Source organism: Anarhichas minor, unplaced genomic scaffold, assembly GCF_050575085.1.
Source record: "Anarhichas minor isolate MPS153535 unplaced genomic scaffold, ASM5057508v1 ptg000025l, whole genome shotgun sequence".
Lineage (NCBI taxonomy): Eukaryota > Metazoa > Chordata > Actinopteri > Perciformes > Anarhichadidae > Anarhichas > Anarhichas minor.
In genome coordinates this window covers 2573761-2584993 of record NW_027466471.1, presented here as the reverse complement: position 1 = coordinate 2584993, position 11233 = coordinate 2573761, and positions in this window count along the sequence as shown.

Sequence of the window (11233 nt, the reverse complement as noted above, 5' to 3'; positions counted from 1 at the left end):
TAATAGAAACACTATACATCCTCCCTAGAACCGCAGCTGGATCATTCAGCTCAGTAAATGTCATTTTTAGAGGGACACTATGCACAATGCACAACCCCCCCTCCCCCCCTCCCCAAAAAAAACATGCACTCTCATACTGCAAAGTGGAAAGAAAAAATTGGCCATCAAACAGTATTGTTGTGAACATGAGAGGTAGAAGGGAAATCTGCACAATTACGTTTTTAGGTTTTTTTTCTGGTAATTTTTAGTTTTGATGACTTTGCCTGAAGCGCTTGTGTTTAACCACAATCACTCACATCTTGACTCAAGCATTGAGCATTTAAAGCCAAAGGTAGAGACAAATTAAAAAGACTCACACCGAAGATAAAAAAAGGGGATTTTAGCATCAGCGTTTTAAAGAGCACCCCGTGTCCAGACTCCAGACAGTATCCAAAGATCAAATCACTTCTTGACACAATTTATCTGTCGGTGTTGCAATATAACTAAGTATGTCTTTCAGAACCATACTTAAGTACACTTTTGAGGTACTTGTACTAAAGTACTTTAGAGGGAAATGCTGTACTTTCTACTACATTTATCTGAAAGGTATTATTTAAGTTAGCTGGTTTCTAAACCGGTTGTAAATTAGGAAATTTTCGTCCTTCAACAGATGAATCTGAAAACAGCCGTCTTGTATAAAAAACTCAAACATCCAAGTCATGGAACAATAAGCAAAAGACTTTCTTTTTTCCCCTGAGGAATGCAGGACTTTTACGTGTTATGGAATAGTTTTCTATTGCGGTTTTGGAACATTTACTGAAGTAAAGGATGTCAATACTTCTTCCACCACTAAGCATGTGACTGGCCTCCGTATTCCGTCTCCTCATTCTGAAGCGGTGCACCTCTCGGTGAGGCCTTTCATGCCTTGGCCGGAGATCCACACATGCAGGAGTTCATCCAGACACAAGCTGGTTCCTTTCACTGAGATTTATATTCAATTGACTGACAACTAAGTATCTACAAGTGCAATGCGTTGCCAAATTCACGTCCTTGACAGAAAGTTGCTTCTTGTGCTGCTATTTGAAATCCTTTTACCCCTTAATGTACCCTCGAGCCCCAAAGCTCCAGGCTGCTGTGAACATGAACCGACAGCCAAGCAGCACAGCAGTGCTGAGCTGTTTCTGACGTCTGATCTCGGTATTTTATGTTCACGTTATAAACAGGTATCCAGCAGTCCGCTCCTTTTAGTGACCTCTATTGGCAGCTTGTAGGAGCTGCGGCAATTTCAATAGATCTGGCACATGTTGGCGAGTGAGAAATCAGAACAGAGATTATAAGTATTCTGCTTTGAGAGAAAGGCTTTTAAACCATGGATCACTCAGGAAGGACTAAAGATACATAAATAATAAAAATAAAAAAATAGAATTGTTGAAATTCTGATAAGGGTTAGGTTTAGGGTTATCAATACAGAAATAATCAAATAAACGTGGTACTAATTAATAATACATAATTCTATATTAATAATAAATGCTGAAATTAAATTCAATGCATAAATAAATACATATTAGTAATTGATCAGATGTCTATTTCTACATATATATATATTTATTCATGTATTTCTATGGCTCTAGATTGAGGTAAGTACAACCTAACTTATTACACAAATACAAAAACAATACATACTTTGTTTTCGTGCATTTAATTATGATTTATGTCTCAACACGTATCATTTTATTAATTAATGCCCATGTATTTATTTATTTGTTTATTTATTGATGATTAGGCCATTTCCTATCCTTCATATAGAGCCTCTACTGCTGAGCAGCTGAAGATGCCAGCATGCGGAGGAGTGTGCTGAAATTCCAGCAAGTGTGGACTTCTTGTTGCAAATCCGGCTGGTAAATGAAAGCCAGAAAATCTCAGCACCTGCCCACATAATTATTTAGTCATTTGGCATTCATCAACAACCACATTAACCACCATAGACAACAGGCAAATTAACTCTCGGTTAATCATTTAATCTTTTAATTTAGCCTTTTAAAATTGAGTATAAAGAGCTGGGATATTCTTTAAAGCTACGTATAAATCACAGAATTGATCATTTGACTGTATTTCATGCACGAATGCCTCGGTCACACATGGGCTTATGTGTACCAGGAGTCCCTCATGCCACCCCAAATTGCCAGTCTAATGGCATGACGTTATTATCTCACCTCCACATGACTCACTTGCATCAGTTGTGGTCGACAGTATGCATTCAACAGACCGTGGAAATTCAAACAATCACTTTCCTCAAGATGCCTGCAGGATTTAAAGGGAAACATACATGCCTCTAAATGTTTATTAGCTGTTTAATATCCTGTTTAGGGTGTCTTTTATCATTTTAGTGTTGTTAAGTCCCTCTGTTAAGTTACCGTTTCCTGTATAGGTACCAGTGTTCCCCTCAAGCCACTCTGTTTCACTGGCCCTTGGTGAAGATATATACAAGTGATCAAATTCAGAGTCCACATGGCCTGTTATGTGCTGACACACACAACCTTTGCACCCAAAAGTAATATTATACACTTTGGTTTTTTTCTGACAGAAAATGCAATCTTTATTTTGTGGCGCAAATTGAGACGCACAATGACAAAAGCTCCCTCATTCATTGTAGCAGGATGTGGGTTGCCCTCATGTTGGGCATGTTTTGACTGGGAATGGGGAGTCGGATTACCTCATATTTCATTCTGCAGTCTGAGAGGCATTAATCATCCCGTTAAATCCAGACAGTTTTATAGTGTTGTGTGTGAGAGTGCTTATAACCCACATAACTCTGCTGCTCATTTAAGACCTATACCCAAATGTCCAACTTAACAAGCACACATCTTTGCAGCTGGCCATTCCTTCACAGTTCCAATGACCAAAACCTTCCTCCACTAAAACAGTGGCCAAAACGTTCACAGTAAACAAAAAGTCATTTCAATCCTTTTGTTTTTCGTTGGCCTATCTGTTGTTGTTTGTTGAATAGAAAGACAATAGTGAAGTGGTTAAAAGTATAGAACAGAGAAGTAAAAGTGTTAGCTGCTGACTCCATCTGCTAACTGCAGAACCATACTGTATGTACTGTCAGAACAAAACCTTGTTTCCAATGAATGCAGCGTTTACTGGTGAAATGCATTCAACTATATGAACATTCATCCAAAGCCGTTCAGAATTGAGACCATATTTGTCAGGAAAAATAATGTTTTCTTTATTAAAACTTCTGAGAAAATTTGCATGATCGTAAAATAAAGCTTTTCTGGAATAATGCATATATTCGTAGTAATAATAACATAAACTGTACATATTCATAATAAATAATTATTATTTAGGTAATTTCAGGGATATTCCAATTTCCCCTGTAATTAGTGCTGAATGACATCTTACAGGATAAATCTCAGAGGAAATGATTAGGAAATCAAGAACCCATAAAATAATGCTTTACCACAGTAGTGACTGAATGACTTGGGTTCAAAGTGAGCTCTTTTCCTTGTGCCAAATTGCATAATTTCTTTCAAGTAACTTAATAGAATTATAAGGAAATGATCTGCCAGATGCCAGATGAATTGAGCATAAAAGCTAATTTTTATCCTAAAAAACAATTACTGAATTCCTTAGTTATTAAATCTGCTTCGGAAGATCACTAGATATGGTTGAAAGCTCCAATAAAAGCTAGTAAGTGGACCTTGAAGAACAAATGAGTTGTTTATTTATTCATTTCTCAAACAATGGGCTTCATGGTATGTGTTGCAGTAGCTTGAACGGCTTTTATTTAAAGCTCATGCAGGTTTTAAGCTGTGCCGTTTTGCTAAGCTAATCTTCTAACGCATTGGAAATATACCATACAGACATATTGTTCAACATTTAAGAGTTTTTGGTCTGATCACATGCTAACAATATATATACTGCATTTGAAGTTTACAGTACACAAATGTGCTGCGGGACAGAACTCATGTGACAGTAGACGTACTATTGCAATTAGTTGAAGAGAGTCGGCAGAAATGAGAAGCTCGGCAGTGTATCTCAAGGAAGAGACCAAACAACCATGCGGTGCTGATTGGTTAGATACACACAGATGTTGTACATAAATGTTGTCGTCTATGGCAACATACCCATCCGATTAAACAAAGCAGACTTTGTGCAAAAACTGATTCCACTATGAAGAACACATCCTGAATCATAATTTACCATTTGCATTAAATGTTTGAAAATGGCTCTACTTCTCACTTGATTTATTCCCTCCCTTATTCCCTTCCCTCTCTTATTCCCTCGTGTAAACATGAGTTTATGGTCTCAATCTCTAGTTTCATGTCTTCTTCAATACAGCAAATTATGTTCCTTTTAGAGTCAAATAGACCATAAAACAGGGTGTGCTTTAGGGCGGCGTCTTTACGTCACTCCTCCGCAGTCCAAATATGGTGACTTCCGTTCATTGGTCGCAAAAAGCCACGATGGCGACGGCCAAAATCCAAGATTGCGACGGTCAAACCGCTAAACTCGAGTCTTCAAATCGTCAGTCCACAAACCAATGAGTGACATCACGACGTCCTATATACAATCAATGGTGCACACACATTGCCATCCTTAGAGCCACACTGCTAGCAGGACCAAAAAATAAATTATTAGAACACAGAAAAGCATTTCCAGAGAATCTTGATTTTGTCTTGTTTACAGCAAGTGAAAAGGCTTTAGCTTTTGTGTCCCAGTCTAAAAAAAATATTTTTTTATCTGTATTGTTCTTTAAATCAATTAGGATTATTTTTGCCATTTTGTTTGTAGAAGCACAAGTTCAATCTGCCCTAGTTTACCCTCAATACCCCAATGCTTTAACCACTCGTGCTTTATTCTTGTCCCCTCATTATGTCGTGACGGACTGAGAACATTCAGCCAGCACAGTAAGACCTGTTGCACAATTTGAAATAGCACAGGCGAATAAATGCATTGTACTGTTTGCACTTCTTATTGCTCTGTTTCTACTCGTACCAACTGCAACCACTCGCAAAAATTGTCACCCCTCTCAGAGAGAGAAAATTAGACCGATCCAAGCAAACCGCAGTCTTTGTACGGATCTCCCTCCCAACACTGTCGTAACTATGAGCTTCATAAGAGAGACGATAGACAAGCCCAATGAGTGACTTGCGCAAACCGAGCTGTCTAGAAGATCGATCGTGTTTATCCTTCATAAAACCGCGTCATGGTCCAAGATTGAATCGTCTGCTCGCTCCTCTGGCTTTCATTACCTCGTCTCGGGAACTCTTGCGTCTTCTGTGGGGAAATGGTGCATTCCATGTAATTTTAATGCAGTGATTGCCAAACAATAAGGTGCTGGGAAGAGCTATGCTATTGTTATAAATGACCCTGCCTTCAAAAAGCCCCTCTGTATCTTGTAATATCAGGAGTTCTCTCAAAGAGTACTCAAAGAGCATATTTCTCAAGAGGCCTATTGGATCTAATAAACTCTAGCTGGTGATTTTGAGGTGCAGCCATGTTTCCAATATATTTACTGCCACAAGATGAAATTGAAAGTGCTCAAATTTGATGACTAAATCTTAAATAAAAACCAATGGTGCAGTCATAATTTCATGAGAAAGTGTAGAAAACCCACTGGAGGGATATTGAATGTAATTATCCTATCAGGGATGAGTCAAAGGGTTTAAAGGATTGTATTCTGTTTCGTCTTAACAATACTCACATGCCATGTATGTACGTGAGAGAGCAATTAGTGGTTGGGATCACTGTCCCATACTGAAGTGATCCCTTGTTGGTGGGACTTCACTGTAACGCATAACATGACGCCATATGTTGTGAATTGAAACTTGAAATACTTGCTGCCCACCACTGCTCAAGAACACAAGTGCCCAGGAGCATGATGTGCGGAAATTAAGAAAGGTTCAACGTCTCCTGACACGTCGCAATGACAATCACTGTTGTTTTCACCCTCTATAAGTGAAACAGAAGTACTTTACCAACATTAAATAAAAGCAGATGAATGAATAAGACAAACTCTCTGCAAATGAACCCCTTCCTTGTGCACCAGTGTAGTGGCAACGTGAAAAAAAAAAAACTTTTCAATAAGAGCTGAGTATGTAAATGATATGCTGAGCACAAACACACCCACAAGACGCTCCAGGCTGGTAGTGCTGCATTCATATCATTCAGACTGCAATTATGAGCAACCAAGTGGGGAAGAATGGTACACATCAGCCACCGAGTTGTTATCCAGAGTCAGTGATACCTAGAATTTCTCACAGCTCTGGTATCTCCCGAATGGTGAAAAGAACTACAGGAATACAACCGTGTTTTAGGGCCATTGTGGGTGAAAAAACTAGAATTACAGAGCTAGGAGACGGTGGTCAAATTCCCCAAAAACACTCAGTTGTAAATATAGAGAAAAACACATCACAAATTTAGAAAAAAACATTAACATCAGTATATTTTTTTCTTCTAATTATGCCCAGTTCACCGCTATCTCTCTTGAAAGGTTCTGGGCTAAAATTTCGAGTATTGCCTTTTTACAACGTGTAATTTAGCAAGAGATGGAGTAATGAGGTTATCCAACCTTGCAAAAACAAGTGATGTGGTTCCTTCACAAACTTCACAAAATATTCAAGTTTGTTTTCTCAGAACTTTATTTATTTTTTTGTGAATTTACTACTTTAATCAAAGAGATTTCAAGTATTTTTCTCAGAATATTGCCCAACTCCCCAGGCTCCCTAATTATGTTTTTTATGCATATAATGGCTCTATGCCATTCTACAGAAGTGTAAAAACAAACTGCATAAACATGGCTGTGAAGCCTCTATTGCTGCCAGCTAAATAAAACCCAATGTTACCACTAGTATAATGACGACAGGTCATTTAAAATACGATCATTTGTTTGCATCCGCACACTTGATATCTAATTGCTACAAATATATAACACAAAAAAGTAGCTAATTTAGGCTGTTTAAAAGGTGTGACTACAAGGCTAGCAGTTGGGGTAATCATTTTGCAATAAAGCTCAAACACTCCCAATTTGGAATAATTGAAAGCTGTTTGTCCAATTCTGCTGATATCACAAGAAACTGCATGCTTTAAGGATCTGTGTGTGTGTGTGTGTGTGTGTGTGTGTGTGTGTGTGTGTGTGTGAACGCTCAATAAGAAGTTGTAGGAAAATCCAGAGTGCTCAATACTTTCAGGAATGCATGATGAAGTCTCGCCAAAGTTAATATGAGGCTTCAGCAGTCTACGTTTGCCAAATAAGGTTATCTTCCAAAGATAGTCTTTTAGTATGAGATTCCCTCTTTGTATTGCCATCCAGCAACGAAACACTGTTTTGGGAAACACAAAGAGAGAATTCCAAACATAAAAGAGTGGACCTTTGAAAATAAACCACTTGATTTAGCTTTTTCAGACATGCATTTGTGTCCATAACAAGAACTGAGGAGTTTTTTTCTTTTTCTTTCTTTTTCGTATTTCAACAAATAAATCCCAAAAATGGAAATGTCTTTAGTTTGCTGACATACTGGAGGTCAAGGTCAGCTACATAATGGTGGCCTCTTGCTCAAGGGCACTGCAAGCAGGGTGGGCGCCAGCACGCCTGCAGTCACATGGTTTCAAACACTAAACCTCTGTTTGTGCACTACTCCGATTCAACTTCTCAAACAAAGCATTATGTATTCTTCAGTGTCAAAGTTCATTGTTGACCTTGACGAAGACGAGGTCCACTTGCTAACTTTCAGCTGCATCGTACGCTTTTCATCAGTGGTCAAGGAGATGGCCCAGTTGGTATCACTTGTCATACTTCCATACTCTGGTCAGATGATGACAGCCTCCTCCTTAACAAATGGGAAAACTACTCCTGCTGATGAAGATCGTAAAATGCAGTTGCAATTGCCCTAAGTGAATTGTATCAGCCGCAAAACACCAACAGTACTTCTACCAACAGTACTGTGACCATGAGAAGAAACCATCATGCTTTTTGTTGTCTGAGGTCTTTGCAAAGCGACAATGTTTTGGCATTAATTTGGTAAACGTGTTTTGCAACAAAATCACCACTTTGGAGAGTTTGGGCAGCTTGCTGTTTGGTTGCAGGTCAACTTGGAGGCAAAGTAGTTGAGCGTGGGGGTAACAGTAGACCCGTACCTTGTAGGGAGCAGTTAAAAAGCACCTCAGTGGTCCACGGGAATGAGAAAAGTCTCATTGATTGGTGAATGGTTATGGAAATGCCATGTACAATGACCCTGAGATCAGCCACCCTCAAGCCCCTAAACAAATCCATTGGGTCTGACTATGGGGAGCTGGGTGGAAGGCAGGGGGAGCAGAGGAGGAGGGGGGTTATATCCATGTGAAACCAGCCCAAACAAAGACTCCCTGTTTCTGGGGCCAGACAACCCCCACCTCTCCGAGCAAGATAAATAAATAAATACAAATGGAAAAAGAAACCATATACGCCCACTGAAAAGGCCTGCAAGAGAGTGACTGACAGACAATTGAAAAGACAAATTGTTGCATTGTCTTTGGGTGGGGGTGGCCAAGGGGTTGATGCGCAAAGGTAATTACGAGGAGATGTGGACCGGGGGGTCAGGGGTCAGAGTATGTGTCTGACCCCCAAGTTTTAGGCCATCACTGGGGAAGAAAGAAGCTCTGAATTGGGCCAATGTCTCTCTTAACCCTTTAGCTAACTCCTGCAATGGTCACCCGCTGACAAAAATGTCTCAGCTCTCTTTTGGAGGGTTCTCTTTTTCACTTTCAATACACTTCCTTTCAATACCCCTTCTCAAGAAAAAGAAGAAGAAAAAAAAACAAGACAACACCAGCTTTTCTCTGGCTGAGCTGAAAAACGCTGACGAGGCATTTGTCCTGCAGCTACTCACCCATGTTTGATTTAATTGCTTTTCCACCCCTCTGTGCCACAGCTCTCAGCAGCAACAGCTCTGACGGACAGTGCTGGAAGCCGGAGGGGAAGGTACTGTTATTTTGACAGTCAGGCGAGGAGACAAGGTTGACCTGACCCGCGCTCACTTGGCTGGCTTTCCCATGGTGCACAAGGGGCTGGGAACTGGATGGCTTGGGAATAGCTCCAGTCCCCCCATGTCTCTGCCTCTGGTACTTGGATTTTTTTAAAAGGGTCTCCTTATAGGTTAAAGGGAAGCTTGGGTTAAGGCAAGAGTGCGTCAACATTAAGATTCCTCATTCATTCACGTCTCTCTGTTTCAACACTCCATCCTGGAGCTAATGCGTGAACCATTAATTGTGTGGAGGAACTTATTGTTATTAGTTCATTGTTACGTCATTATTAAATGCGTTGGGTGATAATTCTCTGTGGGTTCATTATTATGGTATCTTTCATATGATATGTATTCATTTCATCTATTGTTAAAATAAATTAAAAAAAATATTGGTTTGAGCAGCTTGAATGCAAACAAACAAAATGTTTGGGGTTGATGCACTGATGGGAAATTTGCGCGTGTGATGAAAGGCGAAGAGTTGTACTTTTAATGGACATGCACAAGCACTTCCTGTGATTGATTGAAACATTCGGCCAGCAAAGCCCTAGACCTGGCAGCTTCTTTAAACGCTATATTCTTACCCAAAACCGAGACAACAGATGCACTCCAGCACAAGTGTGTGTTACGTGAAATAGTAATGAGATTGCAGGAGCTTTGAGTAGGTGGGTAACGAGGGAAAGGGGGGGGGGGGGGGTGTTCAAATGAGTTATGAATTTCCAAACAGCAGGGTAATAAGGGGAATGGGTGGAGCGGTGCAGAGAATCTCCAGTTGTGGAGGATGGCTGAACTCGGGGCAACATGCTTTCCTGATTAACTGCAGTGGGTTCCTGTTGAACCCACACTGGGGTCGGTTTTGGGGGGGGGTGGAACTACTGGAAAGATTCCCATTTGGTTGTTCTAAGTCAAGAATGATGCATTTGGCCCCGCATCACCCCAGCTTTGGGCAACAGCTGACAATAGAATGCAGTTAAACCCGCTGGCACATCGGCACTGTCTCTGTTTAATGCTCACTTACCTCTGCTGACTCCTGTTTTTTAATGCTGCAACAACCGAACGGATCATTTAACATCAATTGAATCTAATATGTCGCTGAAATTGCAATTTGTGGCTTTTCAGACACGTGATCGTTTTACATGAATCATCTGCTGCCAGCATGTGTGCCGGAGCACCAGCAGTAATGATGTAGAGCTTTTTTTCATTTGAAAAGCTGTTGGCTATTCTCAGTCACCACAGTACGGGCAGTTTCCATTTCTTCAGTTGGAGTGAGAAGAAGAAAAGGCCCCACACAGTCTCTATTTGGGTAGCAGAGCCACCAGTGTGTGTGTGTGTGTGTGTGTGTGTGTGTGTGTGAGTGAGGAGGGGGAGTGCAGCTGGGATTGTTTATCGTTGCACATTTTAGTTGCAGCGTTAGTCTCAAGGTGAGGGAGAGGCCATAATCGATCACATGAAAAATGTCTCTAAATCTGTTAACGAGAGGGCGGGTTGGGGGGGGGGCATTATAACTTGTGCCGTCACAAAGGCTCATTAATTGTGATGTTTATGCCTGTTAATGTTAGCCAGAACACCATGTGAGCCCTGCTTTGTGTCAAACGGACGGCACGCATCAATGGGAGAGCCTGGAGGGCCCGTGTGTGGATGTATGGGAGAGCTGGGGGCCACGGAGCCCGTCTCTGTGTCCACAGCGCACCGTGCCCAGTGCATTGGAGAGGTCCTCGACTGCTTTCACTCAACTGGTTTACCTACACTGGGAGAGTGCTGCAAAGATGGAAAGTTGCTAAAAGGGCCCCCATTAGGCTCCTCCAGACCGCCATCCATCTCGGCTGTAAACTGCTTTTCTTGAGTCACAATGTTTAGACGTCAAGTCAATGTGGGACACGTTGTCGTAGAATAAAATGGAAAACGTGTTAAAGCTTTATTTAACATGTAAAAATAAACCCATTCTACCTGTTCTATAAGCCTACATCACCACCTATAGAAACCAAGTCACACTGACTGTAATGGGGCTAGTGTGCTTCAAACAAAGTGCTTGCTTGGTTGTCAAGCAGTGCCTGAAAAACCCTCCCCCAACACTTTTCCAATGTTGGAATTGAGGAGGCTATTCTGTCAAATTTTGTAACTTTCTGGAATCGAAAAAGCCAACTAAGCCCCTCCTCTCAGGCTCTTTTATTCATTCTTTTCACAACTGCTTTTTATGTGTTGCAACTTTTAGAAGACACAGTACAGAAGTACAGCTACAGTTGATACGT